The sequence below is a fragment of the Hesperophylax consimilis genome, chromosome 19 (assembly GCF_061612785.1).
Source record: "Hesperophylax consimilis isolate HC1 chromosome 19, BYU_Hcon_1.0, whole genome shotgun sequence".
NCBI lineage: Eukaryota > Metazoa > Arthropoda > Insecta > Trichoptera > Limnephilidae > Hesperophylax > Hesperophylax consimilis.
This window is the reverse complement of record NC_142854.1, coordinates 1,496,571-1,518,141: the sequence shown is the minus strand read 5'-3', so window position 1 is coordinate 1,518,141 and position 21,571 is coordinate 1,496,571. Positions and strand designations below refer to the sequence as shown.

The window sequence follows — 21,571 nt, the reverse complement described above, 5'->3', positions numbered from 1 at the left end:
ATCAGATTGTCGGGTTGATCTAGACGGAATATGAAAATTTATTAAATTGGTAAGTTCTGGTGAGTCCAGACCATTATTTAGGATAACCAATTTAGGACCATTATTATGATCAGATAAGTAAATTATTTGGGCATAAGAAACAGATGTCACCCACAAGTGAGACGTACTGACGACTAAAAGAGTTTTAAACTTCAATCATCACTGTCAAAATTATTTTCTAATTATAAAGCAAAAAAGCTGTTTGTGTTTCTCAGCAAAATTTTTGTAGCGGTGAGCATTGACGTTATAAAATTTGCACGGCCTTTTGTATCTGGAATAAGTTAGGTCACATCGTCGCATGTGTTAATAATTTTAGAAACATTTATATTTAAAAAAATACTATTTGGCAAACATAACATATCGTTAAATATTTTAAAATTACACAAACTTCAATATTTAAAAAAGAATCATATTTCAATATCAGTAATTTCATTGGGGATTTTGTTGTAAAGTTGAACGGCCTGGAACATCAGAGATTTCTGAGTGCTTGATTACTTCCTTGTGGGCAATATAATTTATTTTGCATTTCTCGTCCCGTGTCCGTGTATCTCGTGACTGTAATTTATTTTTCCTTTTATTTCCTTAGACACCATCCCTATATTTATTTTATGTATAAAAATAACAACATAAAAATATATAGTTTGCGTCATCATAAAATGAATCTCTTTTAATATATTTCTTATTCGTGTATGTTAATGTCCGAAATGCGTAGGTCATCAAAGGTTTTCGTTTTCATTGTTTTCAGATGGAAACGTCACAAGAGACAGGGTGTCAATATGTATGTTAAACACATTTCTAAATTATGATTTAAGATTTTCACGGCCAAAAGTATTTTTGTTATTTGTTTTTGGGGTATTATGCCGTGTTGCGCTAACTCCTTCTTTAGCCAACGTTTCGGACAGCATTGCAGTGTCCATCATCAGGGCAGATGTCTTATTTGAGGTTGTGTTAAAATGTGAGCTTAAGTATGAGGTTGTGATACCGTGTTGCCAGCTCCAACCCTCTGAGCTAACATTAACGTATCATTTTTTTTTTTTTTAATTTAAAGTGGTTTTCTTCGTTTAGCTCTGGTGTATCCGTCAATTACCGGATACCAAGAACTATTGAGCTTAGCTCCATCGTCTCTATTAATGTTTACGGGATTTTTATGAATTTCAATGGCCTCCGTAATCAGCCGTGCTCTATAAGTTTTCGGTCTCCCCAGGATTTCAGGAACAAATCCAAAGTAATGCCCGGTGTCAATCAAATGCTCGGCAATTGCCGATTTGTCAGGGTGGCCGAGTTTACAAGCTCTGAAGTGTTCTGAAATTCTTTTGGAGATAGTCCGCTCTGTCTGGCCTACATAGACCTTGTCACATCCGGAACAGCTGAGTTTATACACTCCATCTGTTTCCAGAGGAAACTTAGTCTTTGCAGACCTCAGTAAGTCCTGTATCTTTGTTGTTGTTCCGAAGACAGTCTTGATATTTTCCTTTCTCAAAAGCCTGGCAATTTTGTCTGTCACATTGTGCACATAAGGAAGAAGCTAAGATGCTAAAGAAGGAGTTAGCGCAACACGGCATAATACCCCAAAAACAAATAACAAAAAAAAAAAACATTTCTAAATTGTCTGACAAGAAATAGGAGATCGGAAAATTCGGATGAAACCGGGTAGTAATTTTGGATACATTTTCTTTTGATAACCTACCGACCCGACTTCCTCTACAGTTTCACAATGTAGCTCGATAGTGATATGCAAATGAACTAGCGTATTGTTGCAAGGCGACGCGATAGATAGACGAGCAAACACCTGTCGATGTCGAAAAAGTAAGCTCATTAACTTTTCGATAAACTCATGCTTAGTTAACCAAAGCTGTTAGTACCTAACTAAGGCTAATCCTGAATTCAACATTAACAAGGCTTATTTTTACACTTAGTAAAATTCATTATAGTGTTTCTGGTTTCAGCAAGATTTGCTTTTTTAAAGAAAAAGTAGGAACATAGTGGAAGATACTGTCAGTAACGCCCTGGTGAAAGACCACCTTCCTCTCTCCATCTCCTTCCCTCCCCCTCTACCCACAGTATCACAATATACTAAATAATAAGGAATTCCAGTCAATTTTTTTTTCAACACCGTTTTTTTTTACAAATGTCGATTATATTTTTCATAGCCCGTCAAAACGGTCGAAATCTGACGGGGTACGTGTGACATCATACGTACCTCGATGTTGTCAGTTAATAAGGGACAATATTATACTTTGGAGTACATACAGCAAATATACTAGATACCTGCTATTTTATAATTATTTGTGAAATATAACACAATATGAAAAAACTGCAAAAAACTTACCCCACTGTTTTGTTAGCAAATGAAATGTGTATATTACGATGAATGACACTCACCTGAAAAGAAAAAAATAACAAGATTAATGTCAAGTCTTTAAAAATAACAAAAAATTATTTATAATTTGTTACTAATTAGCATAAGTTTACTAAAATTAAAAGCATGCACAAAAAAAATCAGAAATTTTCAGACACATATAGCACGTGCCAAAGGATGCCATAAATAACAATTAAATGTACCATAAAATTTCCTGAAAACAGACATAAAAATAACAAAAAAATGCGTCAGTTCGAAAATTCAACGGTTTTAATTTTAAAATTAGAATAAAGACAAAGCGGCATTTCCGGCGCGCGTTCTCGTCTATGGTCCAATTTTAAATTAAAATGACAGTCAGACACCGTGTTATTATTCTTCATGGTCGTTTAGTGCATTTAACATGTGCGCCGGTTTAGGAATTGGCCAATTTTAGCAATATTTAATATGATATCAAACAATACAAAATGTCCAGATTAACCTCTTGGGCAATTTTAGGAGATATTATTCGCAGGCAAAACCTCCCAGCCTAACATGGTCTCACAATCATTATTCTTATCTCATTTTGTATTACGGTGAAAAATATTATTTGAACAGTGTTAGAAAGAGAGAATACATCGCTTTCAGTTTGCATTTGAAAAGTATTTAAATAAAATTAATAAATATTTTTTATATTAAACGAAAATAAGTGAGGTGACAATACCTTTATCTAATTAAATATATTTTAAGTAATAACTACACGATAAAAACCATCAGTAAGCAACTTTAAAAACTAATATTAATTGTTTTTAATTGCATAGGTACTTCGATTTGTAATACTAAAATCTGAAAGTTTTTCATCTGATTTCAAGAAACATATTTTATTTTGAAATAATAAAATAAATAAAAAATATTACATTTGATAATTTTTGAAGTTATGATTTCGACACATAGGCGCCATGGTTTTCATCATTTCATTTATACCCATAAAAATTATGTTAATATTAAAAGATTTTTTTTTCTTATACTTGAAAAGTTAATAAAAAAATTAACATTTATTTTTTATTTTAATAATAATTCATCAAATTTACTTGATATTCAGCGAGCACAAGGGGTATGAGCCCCTTTATAAGGTACGAGTACCTCGTACCTATCCACAAAGGATATTAATAATGATTTAAAGTAACCATGAAAAAATTTAATTACAATAATATGTATCGAGATTGCACAATGCACTTGTAGCGAAGAAGAGGAAGTTTTATCAGTCTACCCAGTCGGAGAGCGAGATAATGAAAGCAATAAAATAAACCGATTAGATACGGGCTGTTCGCGTTGCAAAACGTTTTCCATTACGTGCCACAAGTGCCACTAGTGCCGCTCTCGAACCAATAATAACAAATAACGGATGTGAAGCGACACTATCAAATGTGCCACAGGTGACTCCTTATCGAGATATATGGTGACACCTGAAGCTCTACGCGCAGTGGTAGAGTTCATCGAATATGTGACACCATATTCAATGGGTACCACCGCATGTTAAAAATAGTTATTGATTTCAAATTAATATCGTTTTCTTTTTAAGTATTGACTAGACGTAGCAATGTTCTATTTTAAGGCGATGCCATACGTAGTAATGCAAAATCATGTATTTTTGGTTTGATAATTTGGTCGCCTAGAAATGTTTCAGATGCTTTAAATAAATATCGCGAGTAGAATACATCTTGGCCTTTGAAATAATCGAGTATTTTTTACATAAGTCTTTTTATAAGCCCAGAAAAAAATAATTTATAAGGCCTATGAAAACTGCTTTAAAGTTCAAAATCTCCTACTTACGAACCCATTTTCGGTTATGGTTTGATTGTATAATGTGGAAAAATAAGTAATTTATAAAATGATCGGAAAACATTTAAATATTTATGCCTGAACATCAACAAAATAAAATAAAAGGCACTTTTTGGCCATGTTTTTTTTCTTGCCTAAATCAAAACAGGTGGATGGTGTTAAGCGGGAATTTAAGCCTTATCGCCATCTACGTAAGGAGTATTATTGATGGCGGCTCGATTCAAAATAATACACGACGTATGGCATCGCCTTAACTAAAACATTGCATTTTATCTGTCCGTAAATTTGTTTGTTACGTTCCGGTTTCAAGATGGTGGCCGTGTTATAAGCTACCTTTTTATCCCGCCAGAGTTCGCGTGAACATGTGTTCCTACTGCGGGATGTCAAATCGGAATAATCAATATTATGGTACCTACTGGCCGGAAGAAAGTTTAAAAAAAGAATTGTCATTGAGATGGTGAACCAATTTTTACAGGCTATGCTGTAGAAATTGAACTTACGGTAAATATTCGGAATCGCTGGACACGGATTATACGAAATATTTTTAAATAAAACCTTCTGATTTACCTTAATTACTATAAAAAGAATCTGACTGCATTTGGGAATTTTTAAAATTTTTAATTACATATAATGAAAAATCGCTTTCGTTGTATGGGATGACAACTGCAATGATTTCTGTTGATGACATTTTCTTTTGTTGGTATTCCTGTATGAGTGGCTAGAATTTTTACCATTTACTCTATGTGTCCAGCGATTCCGAATAATTACCGAACTGACAGTTAAAGAGACCTGTTTTCGGACTTCTTACACTGGATTTAGTACTAAATCCTGCTAGGCATGATGGTTAGTTCATTAGAAATGGATCAAAGTGCAAATTAAAATGCCCAAACGCCGATAGGAAAGAGCATCAGAAGAAAAAATAAATGAAAAGGGTTTTCAATGTAAGATATTAAATACCGGCTGATATGGAATCGATATGCCTACAAAGTATCTCCTCATTTACAATAAGTATAACAATCTCCTAATGAAAATTCCATTAAGACAATCGTCCGCTAAGTGTAAAATAAATACTTTCCTACTATCGGCCACTCATCTTTGCTCGATTGTAATCTCGGTGGGATGTGGATGGTGTTAACTTCGGGTTCGTCGCTTCTCACATTCGAATCAATCGATAATGCATTGACCCTGTGCGCTTTCGGCGTCCGAGAGTACGCGTGTTGGTTTAATCATGTTGAATTCAACGTCTAATTCGGAAGTTACTATTTTTGGAGAAGTTTGGTTTTTCGAAGAAGCTGTACACGGAGAAAACTTACTGATAAAAAGTATTGATAATTTATTAAGAATGGCGTGCCCTTAACGAATGAATTATATAGGTTTCCTAAATTTTTTTTTGTAAAATACGAATATATTAATTATCACGATTTCGAAACACGTGTTCATAAAAATTCTAAAATTATCGCATTTCGTCCTTATATATTATCAAGGCCAATGCATACGCATGAACACGTGTTCCGATATATTAGGAATTTACTAAAAGTTCAGGAAACGGCCTGAAATCCCGTTTTTAAGAAGATTAAAATAATTTGAAGAGAATCTCAATAAATTAGCAATACCCATTTTTCTCAGTGCAACAGAATCGAGACATTTAGTTGGGCTCCCCGATAAAGGCTGTGGCAAATAAATAAAGGGCAGAAGCCAGGAGAATTGAGCAGCTGAGTAGACCAATGCGTCAGGTTCCCACCCAGGCGCATTGGATTCAATTCCTCTGATAGCTAAGTTCTCCATCATTACACAAGCAACATTTACCGCTCATAATAATGGTAGTAGGGAAGTCTTTAAATACTATCAATTAATAACCTAACTAACTAACCATCACGTCGTTTCCCCGCAGGAGTAGGCAGAGAGGACGGACCGCCAAACAACTCAGTCTTCGCATACATTCCTTGCCTCATTCACATTCATTCATCGTCTCATACATACTATTCTATTGTTCTGACTCTTGAAATGGCCCGACTCAAGTATCTGATTCGCTTGGTCGTGCCATGTCTTCCTCGGGCGTCCCCGACTTCTGCTACCATTCACATTTGCATCGTATATTCTCCTTACACTCCTTTCTTCGCTCATTCGCTCTACATGCCCAAACCATCTGAGCGTCCCTTTCTTGATCTTACTCATTACGCTTACATCAGCCTTGCACTCTTTGCGGATCTCCACATTCCTCACACGATCATACATGGTTTTACCACACATACGCCTGAGGGATCTCATTTCAACAGCATTCAATCTACTTTCATCCTTTCTTTGCCAACTCCATGCCTCACTTCCATACATCAGGGTAGGTATCAGCACTCCATTGTGGACTGCTAACTTCGCTTCTTTGGATAATATTTTGTTAGCGCCAACTGCGTTCAGTCCTCCATTAATGGAGTTACCTGCATTTACTCTTCTTTCAATATCTCTGTCAGCCTTCCCATCTCTCGTAAACATGCTTCCTAAATACACAAACTCATCCACCTGCTCCAAGTATTCCCCATTTACAGCTATATTGCACACTGTTTTCGTACTCTCTCTTTCAAATAATAACCCAGAATAAATTTATAACCCAGGAATTTAGAAAAAAAGAGGCTGGATCTGCGAAAGACTAGTGTAATATTTGAAACAAAAGAGATAAAAAGTAAAGTCACGTCTACTAAGCAAAATTAAAATTAATGGAATAACAGGCTTGCTTGACAGCAAACTCATGCTAATAGCGACAAAACAAATTGTGCGTTCATAAAGCCAGGATTGTATCGTCGTCCCGAAGTCAGGTTGGTCGTACCGGAAGTGGGTGTGTTGGTGTGCCCGCCGAAATAGGAAGAAAGTCCGCTGTATCCGGTTCCTGCGCAGGCCTCCGCGTGAATACAAAGTGACATCTATCGAAGTGCGTTCAACTCGATCAAATCATTTCTCATTGATTCATATCTCGTGGGAATTTGAACTTGTGAAGGGGATAAAAGAATAGAAGAAGACGGGGAAACAAAAATAATAAAGAAGGAAGATTAAACGGTGGGAGATGGGTATAAGAACCTATTCATATAAATTGAAGTGAAATTTTTGAAAAGATAATGGGGAGTGCTTTTTCATGATTAAGTTTAATACTGTCGTTCCGAAAGGGGGTTAACAACTACCCCAAAAGAAAGTTTGTTTATTTATTAATTAACGCCCTTCTCGGGGCTTTTAATATGAATATTAAGAAATACCTATACATTATTTATTGTACATAACTGAATTGCTTCATTAACAACATTTTATATTTGTTGAAAGATAAATTGAAGATGTCCACTGACTTGGTATAATCGTTTCCCTCCATTAGTATTCTGGGCAAAGAGGAATACTTAAGGTAGTTAGTCTCAGAATTTCTGCACTGAAATAAATCCTGACTTCTAGTATTACGTTTAGTGTGATATCTAATATGTTTTTACGTAGCGTACCTTTAATTTAGGCAATCCTAGAAAAAAGTATTCGGTAAAAGATTTGCATTAAAAAATATCCCATTACTATTTTACAATATTAACAAATATCCATCCCGCAAATGCGGTAGTAAAGGGTGCAATTTTTAATGGGCAACAATAACATATATGTATTTGAGTCACGCTCGCTTTCGTAATATCTCTTTTACCTTTTTGCATTAATGGTGGTTGGCTGTTGGGCGAACGTTAACGTTAGGTAGTATCTACTACTACCTACTAATATCCGAGTGTTACTGGAAAGAGCAAAGGGAGTATTAAGATAAACGGTCGTTTCGCTATTTTATGGGGGACCCTAGTGCCCCCTTCTGATCGGGCGTTATTTTCACCTTTAGATACGTAAAGGTTAGAAGACACAAAACACACATTTTTGGGTAGTTTGGTTAACTCCTTGTCTTAGTATAAAATGCATATATGAAAAGCTTTTTCGGGTTAACAACATCTACCTTGTTTTCATCCTTAAATGACAGGTGAATTGAAAGAAAATAAAACTATAATATTTAATCAGTAAACTAAATACTTAACATTGTGGTAAAAACAAACCATAGTCGCCCCGATGAAGGCGCAAACCGGTCGGCTTGTTCGTATAAATAAAGTGATTTACATAATGTAATGTTCCATCACAAAGTTAATAGTTGTACATTTGTTCATACTCAATGGATTTTGAGGCTCTTTTCCTTTTGCTAGGATAACGTAACGATAGGATTTGCAAAGAGAGAATGCAATAATGCATAATAACATGTGTTAGTTATGCCTTTCACAGTCGATGTATTATTGCAAAGGGCAGAACTTAAGCAAAACCTACCGATCTAAAATGTTATTATTGTTAAATGCTAAGACTTCTCTTTCAGATGTGGTCTACATGGCCATCTTAGATAATAAACCATGTGTCTTGAATACTTCAACATTAATACACTTAAAATTAGAGGGCAATTGATGATTTATATGTTTACATTATATAATTCACGGTCATCTCGATATTACATAACGTCTTGCAATATTGAAATAAATATTCCCGTCTCTAACATGGCGTCTTAATAACCTAATATCTTTCACATGAATACATTTAAACATAAATCGACTTCTTAGACGTTCAATGTGTCGACTATATAAAAAGAAAGAGTGTGCTGAAGTAGACATTTTCGTCGATACTTTATACAAATTCAGAAAAAATGTCCTGCTATCGTTAAAATAAACGTAACATTTTTTGAACATATTATGTATCAATTGTATCTCTTGTGTCTCTCGCCCCCCTTTGTATTTGTCATTTGAGCGAGTTTTTATATCATTTGTAATTTTATGTACTGTTTTGTAAAAACCCAGTTGTTTGTACCATTACGCGCTTTCAGTTTTAGTATTTGAATTTTAAAAACAAGAGTCCATCAGAAAAGGTAGAGAGGTTATGATGCCACCGTCCTATTTTATGGTTACGTAACAAAAGCCGCGTGTTTCATATCGCAACTAGTCCATTTGACATTTACGCAATCCAACGCATCCAACACATTTCACAACGCAAGCAATGTACTCGTATATTGATACAGATAAGGTAAGGGGCAAATAGAATCGGCAGGCCAAGAGTAATAAATTCACATGCAATTAGGTGTTGCACCGATAACCTCTGGTGATATCGATACCAAAATACGTGTTTGCTGCGCAGTTTCGTTTACGATGCATTTGATTGAATATGAAGCTCTTTTTCGGCGGCTCTCATGGTCACATAAATTATTCAAAAATCAATTATTGTACATTTCGTGTGGGGACACCAAACATTAGATGAACGCGATTGCCGCTCTGTGTTTAGTCACTACGATCGCGATACCTTCGGTTCGGAGCCAACGTGGTGCATCTAATACGTCTAATACACCACGTGGGACAGAGACGATTAGGTAGCAGACTTCAGGTTCGTCTTATAAGTAGAAATATTAAAATCTCAATGAGCCCTGGTCAACTTTATTCAAACGACTGGATTGCAGTTGAGGGAATACGTGGATACCCGGGTTTTACCCCGGGATTTGAAAACCTTTTTGTAAAGACGTTATCAAAGATGGATTGGTTTACTGTTGACGGAATATGTCTTGGATGGGAAGAAGGTTTACGCTTAAATACCTGCGGAGTTGAATAATAAATGTTGTGGAACCAGGAGACATAGTCAAACACTAAACGTCAACCCTGACAACTTCATTCAAAGGACTGGATTACTGTTGAGGGAATATGTCTTGGATGGGAAGAAGGTTTACGCTTAGATACCTGGGGAGTTGAATACCATGTTGTGGAACCAGGAGACATGGTCAAACACTAAACGTCAACCTTGATAACTTCATTCAAAGGACTGGATTACTGTTGAGGTAATATGTCTTGGATGGGAAGAAGGTTTACGCTTAGATACCTGGGGAGTTGAATACCATGTTGTGGAACCAGGAGACATGTTAAAACACTAAACGTCAACCTTGATAACTTCATTCAAAGGACTGGATTACTGTTGAGGTAATATGTCTTGGATGGGAAGAAGGTTTACGCTTAGATACCTGGGGAGTTGAATACCATGTTGTGGAACCAGGAGACATGGTCAAACACTAAACGTCAACCTTGATAACTTCATTCAAAGGACTGGATTACTGTTGAGGTAATATGTCTTGGATGGGAAGAAGGTTTACGCTTAGATACCTGGGGAGTTGAATACCATGTTGTGGAACCAGGAGACATGGTCAAACACTAAACGTCAACCTTGATAACTTCATTCAAAGGACTGGATTACTGTTGAGGTAATATGTCTTGGATGGGAAGAAGGTTTACGCTTAGATACCTGGGGAGTTGAATACCATGTTGTGGAACCAGGAGACATGGTCAAACACTAAACGTCAACCTTGATAACTTCATTCAAAGGACTGGATTACTGTTGAGGGAATATTTCTTGGATGGGAAGAAGGTTTACGCTTAGATACCTGGGGAGTTGAATAGCATGTTGTGGAACCAGGAGACTTGGTCAAACACTTAACGCCAACCCTGACAACTTCATTCAAAGGACTGGATTACTGTTGAGGGAATAAGGTGACCACTGAAGACTTATTAAGCATTACCTCGTATCAATAAAATCAACCATGCATATTTTGATTTGATGTATAATAACCCAACTTTGAATGGGCACAAGACTTGTGAATGCTGTTTGCAAAGATTGACGAACCGAACCACCAAAAATATTGACAAAAAAAGTTGACGTTGAAGTAAATTATACAAAATTTAGAACATCAACCATAAAATTGCCTCTGCGCCAAACCGTGCAGGAATTTCATGAAAAGATCAAATCGATACAAATAATCACACGAAACCCAATCTAGTTTATTGAAAGGAAAGATTCCGGGCCCCAATAACCATCAACCGTCGCGGTTAAACGAGCGCAGAGTTTGTTGCCTGAAAATAGAGTGACAAAACAGTACCACCGTTGGCACTCAAGCTAAGCAAACAAGTCATATGCATGGCAGTTGGTACACAGATAGACAATCGATACAACTTTAGTAAACCAAAGTACAATGGCAAAAATTCCAAAAACCAATTTGTAAGGACCCTTTCCACATTTAAAAAAATGAACTCCCAATAAATGTAACAAAATATATATTATTATTTTTAATTGATAAAATAATATTGTGTATTTTCAATTATTATATCATAATGTGGGTCTCACTGGTATTTTGCCTGTGCTGAGAGGCCCCCATTTTAAAAAATTAATAAAATTCAATAAAAAGATAATATAAAATAAAACTGAGATGAAATAAAATAAAATACATACGGAGAGATACCGTTTTTTCTCTCACGACAAATTAACAAGCCTTATAAATAAAAAATAAATTTTAGAATGTTTTATTGACTTTTCTTGACAATACATCATGACGAAAGGATTTTCGTTGTAACGTATAAATATCCGGATTTTCATGAAAATGTGTTCCGACCTCATTTTTCTCCGTGCAACAATAAGGCGGCAATGAAAAAAAAAGCAAATGTTATGAGTTTCGGTTGTATATAACGAAGTGTGTATTGTTTTTTTTACGTATATACGTTTTATTATGATGATTTTAACGATTATATATTATTATTAGCTATTGAAATAATAATTTAACTTTTTCCACAAGAGAAAAGTTCTGGGAGGGAAAAGGGTATGGGGGGTGGGTAGGAATGTAGGCATCAGTGTGTCCAGGAGTGACGGACGAATGATCTATCCCTCCCGCTGCAGCGCAAGGCGATGGGTCTAGAGATACAGTCAGAGAGCTCAAAGGGTCTCCCCAACAGTGTTGCCAACTCAGCTCCTTTAGAACTAGATTTATGCCGTCAGTTCCAGAAAAGTGGTTAAGCTTCTTAGCTCGTTTTTCCAGACGATCTAGCTATTTTTTTAATACAGAATAGGGGAAAAATATTTTTTACGGAAAAAGCAAAAAAATGTAGGGAAATTGTGTAAACGTTAACGAAATTCGAAATTATTTTCCTGGCTACCACCCTTCTCACATGGATTTCTAATACAGTGGGCGATTCGGTGGACATATTATATCAATTAAATTCAAATATAATTTGAATAAAATACAATCAAAATTGACAGCACATTTGACGTGCAATAGAATCAGAGGGCAACCAAATGACAATTAATTTCCCCCAGGCGCGAGACGGGAAATGAATCGTCATGAATTCGTTAGGCCGTGGTTCGTGATCAATTTATGGCATTTTCTGCCACTAACCACTTATATCATTAACAATTTCGAGCATTTTCTGCCATTAACCACTTATATCATTAACAATTTCGAGCATTTTCTGCCATTAACAATTTCTAGCATTTTCTGCCACTAACCACTTATATCGTTAAAAATTTCGAGCATTTTCTGCCATTAACCACTTATATCATTAACAATTTCTAGCATTTTCCGCCATTAACCACTTATATCAATAACAATTTCGAGCATTTTCTGCCATTAACCACTTAAATCATTAAGAATTTCTAGCATTTTCTGCCATTAACCACATATATCATTAATAATTTATTATTATAGTTGGTTTTCTCTTTGTAAATGCACCCTTTCAAAAGAAGAAGACATGTTATTTATTTATTGATTCCCTTTTCAGGGGCTTTTACATGGGAATAGTAAAAATGGTACATTTTTATACATAACTGAACTGTCTGGGCAATGAGGAATACATCATGTTAGTCAGTCCTAGAATTTCTGCATTGAAATAAATCCCGACTTCTAGTGTTACATTTTGACGAGATAATTGGTTCTGCCGCAGAAACTCCTGATAATTATATTATGATGAGAAAAGGGAAACGATTGCTATATTATATGCATTATAATCGGTTTCCTCCGCTTGGCACGTGGCGGATTCGAACCGTGGACCTTTGGGCACGCGACCGGCGACCGGCGACCAGCGATCTTACCACGGCCACTGACCACCAGGCCGTGTCGGAGTGGACGAATAGCCATAACCATGCATTATCTCATACCGTGCTCACTGCTCATAGTGCTCATTCCGTATAACCAACTCGCGATGGCGTGCGTGCCGCGTGGTGTGCGACTTGAGAGAAGAGAAGAGAAGGCTAGGGAGGGATGCGGGAGGAAGAAGAACAAGTCCATAGTTTTTAGCGTTAGATCAGCGATGCACATCGCCGGCAGCTTATTAGATCGCAATGATTACTGATTAATTCATTAAATAATTAATATCGTACAGTAAAACTCTCTTTACAGTCACTAATATGGAAAAGTTGAGATACTTACAGGTAACTATGAACCAACTAGATAAAGTCCCGGGCGTTGCCCCTACAGTTTTCCGAGATCAGATGTGTAGAGTATATTTGGACTTATTTTGAACGTCAACTGTTCAAAATTCTGCTTTAAATTGTGAAAAAAGGGGTGGGGTGGTTTTCGAAAGCTCTTGTGAACATGTGACTATCTCCTGTTTTTAAGGTAAAGTGTGCAAAAATTCCATCAATCTCCGAATAAAACTGTAGATTTGTATTAAAATCAAACAAACAGCGCCCGCCCGGTGTCCACCACAGACATTCTCCCATATGTAAACATAAATGTACCTATAGAAGTTAGATAGATACATAATAAATTTCTTTATTCTGGAATGTGAGGAAGTTAGTGTAATCCGACACATCTCATATGGCTCGTAAATACACAATCTATTACGTATTTATGTATGTAGATGAACACAATCGAAGTGCCAATTGCTCTGGAAAATTCTGTATGGGTTCTGTATAATTTTAATATTGATTACTGTTTCACTGAATTGTTATGTTCATGTTATCATATGTTTGTAAAAGCTTTTATGGGCGTATAATAAATAAATAAATTAAAAAATGGACCCTACGGATAAAACGGATTCAAGAATCTAATAGCAAGACTAAAAACCATCATAAAATTCGGTATATCTCAAGGATTCGTATAGACTAGCTATGTATAAAGAATGCCAGATGCGTTTTAAAGTTGATTGATACAATAGATGAATCACACCAAAACGACAAGCGGATAAAACAGAACATGATAAAATAATAGTTTGCTTCTTTTCAACGTTCTGTCTTGTCATGGAACCTGCCAAAAGAGCTGATCATGGAAATAGCCTTGACAAATAAATAAATACAATGATACACTCCGAGCTACGTTCTAACGATATTGTATTGGAAGTCACCAACAGCAAAGCCAGGTTATTTTTTTTTTTTTTTTTTTTTTTACAGTAATACCGCACAAGAGTCCCAACTGCTCCCGTCTGGAGCCAGTGAGACTATGGCATCCCCAATTGGGGTATGTTGTGAGGCTGAGGGTATTGGGGAGGGGAGGGAGATGGGGAAGAGGAAGGTGGGGAAGTACCTGGCTATTCAGATCTGGTCACCAAACACGGCTAAAGCCATTTCAAGCAACGTTTCAATTCTGAATGGTGGTCTTACACCAGGGCGATACTGAGAGTATCTTCCACTCTGGAACGTGCCGCAAATATACTATATATTATTTTAAATTAATTAATTGTGAAATAACACAAATTAATCAAATAAAATTTATTTGCGCACGCCGGGTTCGAACCCGCGACCTTCGGATCTGTAGTCAAAAGCGTATACCACTAGACCACGCCGGCCGTCATTTAGTGAGAAACGTAATATAATTGGTGCCAGATTTACACAAATTATCTCGGTACGCCCCGGGAGATGCCCCTCGAGTCCATGGCACAGCGCAGGTCAACAGCTGACTGCTAACCTACCTGTGTCTGCCTGTGCCTGTACCTACCTTTAATCCACCACTTGTGCATTATACTATCCGGCTTGAGAGAGGGGAGGGGGCAGGGGCCCACGAGGTGCTTGTTCCGCACGGAAGTTAGTGTAAGAGTGTGTGTGTATTATTTTAAACAATGTTGAGTGTACTGACACTAGACGTACTCACGCTCAGTACTCACGGCGCTCAGTCACACACGCTATTAACAAACATTGCAGACCATGGGACATCAACAATATACATAACTTTATTTCTTTAAATCATTTTTGGCGGATTAATCATCCGTTTACAGTGGATGTAAATAAATTCTGTACGTACAGAAAATCTTGTATAAAGATTTCTTATTTATTTAAAAATTCTTAACGTTTAGGAAGGTTTACAAAAAGGTTTAAGGTTCCTGAAAGAGTGATTAAAAGTGTCGACTGCATTAGAAATTTCATTCAATAGCGCCATTTTCTCGTCTTGCTATGCTGTGCTAGAACATCTGTTCTGCCATGTGGTATCTTGAACAAGTGGTGGTTATGAATACGGTTGAAGTTTTAAGGCACGTGTAAACCACTGCAATCCAAAAGGTGTATGGGCTATCAATATAGTAATGTACAATCATAATTAAAACAGTACTGCAAAATTTTCAGAAAGTTCAATTTGCAAAAACTTCAATTCATCAATGTTATATCAGATGTGGGAACACGTGTTCATAAAAATCCTAACATTTATATTACTAAGACAAACGCAGGTCCACGTGTTCCAATATTATCGTGAGTTTACCAAAAGTTTATCAGGAAGCGGCCGAATTACCAATCATTTGAAGAGATTTTTTAATATATCGACATATTTGGAAAGAAAGTCATAAATGAATAATGCATTTAATAATGTTGGTTCTCCGTAAAGATAAAAAGCACGATTCACATACGAGTAATGCACGTCAACGTTGCACACAGCGCGCTTCTGCACACAACTAAACATACAACTAAATACAGCTGACGGGCGGTAGAACAATCTTAACAATAGAGAACAGAATAATTAAGTGCATAATTACTGTTAATTAAAATGAAAACTGTCCGAGCATAGATTGATTTGAAGAGTGAAAGTAAGTACTTGTATGCACGCACGATAATGATAAAGAAGCCAACAGCTCTTCTAGTGGCGTATTGGTAAGGCGATCACTTGTTTTTTTACCTAACTCCACATAGGGAGGAACCCGAGGAAAATAATTGTCTATAAATTATAATAAATAAAAATAAAATAATTGTCATTTTTTGACAATTATTTTATTTGTTGCTGGTGGAGGGTCTTTTTTAAGGATACGAAGGAGAAGAAGTTCAAGGAAGGTAAAGCTGTGAGGGGTGGGTAGGAATCTGGGGGAGAGGTGAAAGCCCTGTATAATTTATTTATTTCAGACCTGGTTATGTTACACATTAACAAACTTAATTGACACTCCTGCCATCGTTGCCACTATTAAATTACATGTACCGACTAGGAATACAAGACCAAATATAACATTCTTCTGCAATACATACACAGTCAACTATCAGACACACTCACTGACCAATAGGATGCATGATCTGGGCAACAAGTATGGGGGTACTATTGATATATTTATTGACTCCATTTATAGAACTAAGCAGAATCTATACCAGCACTTTGTTGAATCCTACAAATTAGAGTAGCGTTGGTAAATTAATTTTAGTGTTTTGTCTTATATGTAGTAGTCTTGTTCTAATTTCTATTTTATTTTATGTTAGTTTTACAAATATTTTTTCATATTTAGTTTTTTTTAAATTATATTCTGATTATACTTGTAATCACAATTTTACATTTGTGTATTCACAGATCTCTTTTGTACCTATTTTATAATGAATTACATCTATATACTGTTAGTATTTCCTATATAATACAGATATTCTACTATAAAATGAAATAATAAATTATTAATTTTCTCATGTTGAAATTTTCCTGCAGGTCCAACGAACTTACCGCTCTGTCACGAAGCTTAAAAAACAATCATAATCAGAAGTATATTTCTATGTAGGTACCTATAGTTGTTCTACTTAATTTTTTTTAAAATTTTAATACTAGGTATATTTAACCTGAAAATGTTCGAATACGTCCTACTTCTGAGTGTTGGAACCCTGACGCTTTGCGCCACTCGGTAGCCTAACCAGTTAAAAATTTGTATTGATTTATTATCGGTATGTTGATTTGCGATTGTATACAGAATTGCGAGATATAATTCCTCCATCAGTAAAAATACAAACATAATCATGTATTCTAGCGCACCCCACAGCACTCACCACTCCAGAGCCGCGATATACACTACAACAATTATTATTTAGCTTCAAGTCTTAATTCATATTATTCTTCCGTTCATTTCACAGGTGTATTTATTTATACAAGAGGGGCCAAAATCATTGAACCCGCCAACAGATATCTCTGTCTATTAGCGATCATTCGCAGCTAGACGCTCGGCAGACGCGTCCATCCAGGGTCTACGTCAGAGGTTCCCAAAGTGGCCTATATGGACCCCCCTAGGGGTCGATGTCAACTTGCTGGCAGACATACATATCAGATTTAAAGGGGGAACACGTGGGAGGACCCCATTTACATCGAGTCATCGTCAACATGCAGGCGTTCCCGACATAATACACCTAGCACAGATACATAGCGTTTATTGTGGTACTTATTTAAAATACAAAAAATACCTGTAATAAACCTAGAATGATTTATTTGATATTTATTTCATAAAATTGTTCGGACAAGGGTCCCAACTTCTACCAACCGTTTGGAGCCAGTGAGACTATGGTATCCCCAATCAGGGTATGTTGTGAAGAAGAGGAAGGTGGAGGAGTACCTGGTTATTCAGATCTGGTCACCAAACACGGCTAAAGCCATTTCGAGCAACGTTTCAATTTTGAATGGTGGTCTTACACCAGGGCGATACTGAGAGTATCTTCCACTCTGGAGAGTTTATTGAGGTTTATAAATAGAGTCTTTTTATACCTTTTTAAGTTTCTTTTTTTATTATATTACTATTTATTTGCAGTTCTCCAACTTGTCATTGACAAACGAACATGATGATGACGTTTTGGCCTATATTCGTTCAATGTGACACTGGATTATCGATCCATGCGGTGACATTGAAGATTGCCATTGAACTTCAGGGGCAGTTCAGAAAAGAGCAGAATCAGCAGTTCAGTTGTTGCCTATCAGGAATTACAATATGGACTATCGCAACAAAATTTTTGATAGCTTTTCCATCTTCATATCTCGTGAAAAAAAAAATAAAAACACATTTCGGGTAGGTTATGGAAAATTCAATATTCGGCAAGAAAGGGGTCTACGGAAAAAAATGGCAAGTAGTCTACGGGACAAAAGAGATTGGGAACCACTGGTCTAGACTCTACACCTTACGCTGCTAGTACCTCCACTCTCCAGTCTAGTCTAGTCTAGTCTGATTCCTCGTGGGGAGATGTAGTGCCGAGATGCCGTACGTCGACTCGCAAGGCGGAAGCGCCGGCTGGCGATTAGCCGTGTCGAATGAGGCTAAGAAAGGAGCGCTTAGCGACAAGATCCAATCAAATTATAATGGTGGGAAAATGGTATAAGCTTGTGGGAATGTAATAATAATTCGTTTAAAAGTTAACAAAATAGAATTGGCGCTGATTTAAATTTTAATACACTTTTTTTAACTACATTAATCAAACATACTAATTTCGGTTGTCTCTGCGTTAGTCCTGCGAGAATTATGGTTCAATGAACTCAAATTTGATTTTGAATATAAGTGTCATTTTCAAAATGGATTGATTGGATTCAGACAAGCGATATAGTACATACCTATAGTATAATATTTTAAACAGTAAATTATTTTAATTGCCATTTTCACAATTGGAACTGATTTGACGAGAATTCAGACTATCCAGTGATTTTTCACGGGTCTGCGCTAGTTGCTACCTGTACAAGGGGTGTTTAATTTGTAATCTGTAAAGTGTCGACTTGTGTTTTAATAACAATCTGTGGATTGTATACACCTTTTTCTATTGTTCCCTATTTATGTAACATAATAGTTTCAAGTCAACCATTTCTTAAACACGTATTAATACACGTATACAACGTTGCAAGACAGGTAACCAGCATCTAAACCCCGCTAATTTTCTTTCCGCGACGTTGACACGTTCGGTTATGATTTTAATGTATAATGTGGCAAATTAAGTTATTTATAAAATGATCGAAAAAAAAATATTTATGCCAAAACATCCACAAAATAAAATAAGAGGCACTTTTTGGCCATGTTTTTTTCTTGCATAAATCAAAACAGGTGGATGGTGTTAAGCGGAAATTTAAACCTTATCGCCATCTACGTAAGGGTTGTTATTGATAGCAGCTCAATTTAAAATATTACACGACGTAGTGCATCGCCTTAAGATATATAATTCCGTAGAACATTTTGATGTATCTCATAAGGTTGACAGTGTAGTGTCCTAAGAAATATTTATACGACTAGATTATAAAACATCGAATTTTCTCTACTTTTTATAAATATAATATGCATGTATTATATAAATTAAATGTAAACCTTCGGGAAGAAATTCCCTAAATGATGGAGAACCCTATCAAAATCCGTTGCATAGTTTAGAAGAGCTAAGCGCACAAACAGACAGACGCGGATAGCCACATTAGTTTATACTATTTAGAGACTAGCTATACCCCTCCACGCGTTGCTGTGGCTCAGTCTGTCTGTGCAGATAGAGAAACAATAGCACGTAATTCTTTTATAGATGACACTTTTTTTAAAGCATGTTTGTCCAACAGATTGGCTCTGTTTTTTTTAATCAAGTTTTTACCTGTCACAGGTGACATATAAAAAACACACGCGTATTACATGTAAAAACACACGCGTATTCGAATGCAACGTTATGTCAAAATTTCAAAGCAATCTGTGGAGAACTTTCGGAGATTTAGGATTTTGAACAAACGAACATTGACATTTTTATTTATATTTCATATTAATATAAGTTTACCACTATTTAAGGCGAAGCTTAATGCTAAATCACTATTTTGATTAATCTTTATAATGAATTGGTGTACATTATGAATACCGATAAATTGATAAAGTGATAAAATCGATAAATTGAAGGTATTCCTATCGTTTCGCTTGAGTAGAATACAAATAAAAAATTAGTCTAAAAATATAAATGTAAACTATTAAAATATTTTTTTTTAATAGAAATGCATGAACACGTAAAGGTAACAACTTTTAAAAATACAGTATTATATCTAAGATTATCTGTGACAGTTTCACTTGATTAACTTTTTTGCTTTCATATAAAATTATTTACAAAATATATAAAAACCTGTTTTTGCATGAAATCGAACGTTTCTAGACTCCGTTTGTCAAGCGATTTTAATGCCTATTACCTACTATATAAGGTATGCCAAGAATCTACACATTTTTGGCTTGTAACTTCCTCTTAAGAGATACCAAAATATTGTTAGTGGGAGCATCGCATAGCATCGAGCGATTGTATATATTTTTAAAATCTTCGTATTTTTCACTTAATTTATATGTTATGAACCAATATTATTATTTGTGTGCCTTTCTTATATATTATATAGCCTTTAAATATCTGCTATGCTAATTTTTAAAGTTTTTTTGTTAGCTACTCATCAAAATGTATCAGGGAGTTTATAACCAATAAATAAAATAAAATAAATATATCATTATAATGATATTCTACCGCGAATTATTTATTGTCAGTATAAAAAAATTGTATTATTAAGATGTAGGCAATTATTTTAGAGGTTGTTTGAAAGAATGGTTATTTATTTAATAATATTTCAACACGTACTTTATGCAGCATTATCAAAAATAGTGAACGGAACCAAAATACGTGATATTTCATTTAAAAAAGATTGATTTATGTTTTTTAAAAACTCTCTTCAAATTTATTCAACCGCGAGTTTTCGATTAGTTTTTTCCTTCTTACCAGATAGATAGCACGAAGCACAAAAAAATGTCCAAACATCGGATAATGCCTCGAGTATTCAACAAAAAAAAGTGTGCATTAACCCGACAGGAACGTGATGATACCGTCGGGAACGTCACCATTCAACAATTCAATACTAATTGCATAAAAAATGCGGTGCGCCCGAATAGGAAGTACTCAGAATAGTACAAACGAATTGGTTTTGCAGAAAATATACTAAATACAGACAAAAAAAATTGTATGTTTTGTCAGAATAGCTATAAGAGTTTGAGGGGTGTTTATTCTATGGTTGGGTCTATCAAACTTAACGATCAACATCACCCAGACTGACTGGCATTTATTTTTTTACTAGCCTGTCTGTGCAGATAGAAAAACAAAAGTGTTTGTTGCTTTTGCGTCCAACAGATCGCGCTAAAAATACATGTTTTTTACCTTTCACAGGTGACATCCATATAATATAGGCATATAAAACACACGCGTATTCGAATGGAAACTTGTGCCAAAATTTCAAACCAATAACTTTCAGAGATTTAAGATTTTGAACAAATGAACATTTACATTATTAGTTACATTAGAATATTCATGTTCTCCATAAAACAGTTATGCACTAATATATTACAAAGA

At 35.5% G+C, this 21,571-nt stretch overlaps 1 protein-coding gene across 1 annotated transcript in view; it reads right to left on the bottom strand.

The window, feature by feature from the left end:
- fzr (fizzy and cell division cycle 20 related) overlaps nt 1-21,571 on the bottom strand; it is a 139,562-nt gene that overhangs the window by 55,889 nt on the left and 62,102 nt on the right. The gene's annotated exons all lie outside the window — the stretch shown is intronic.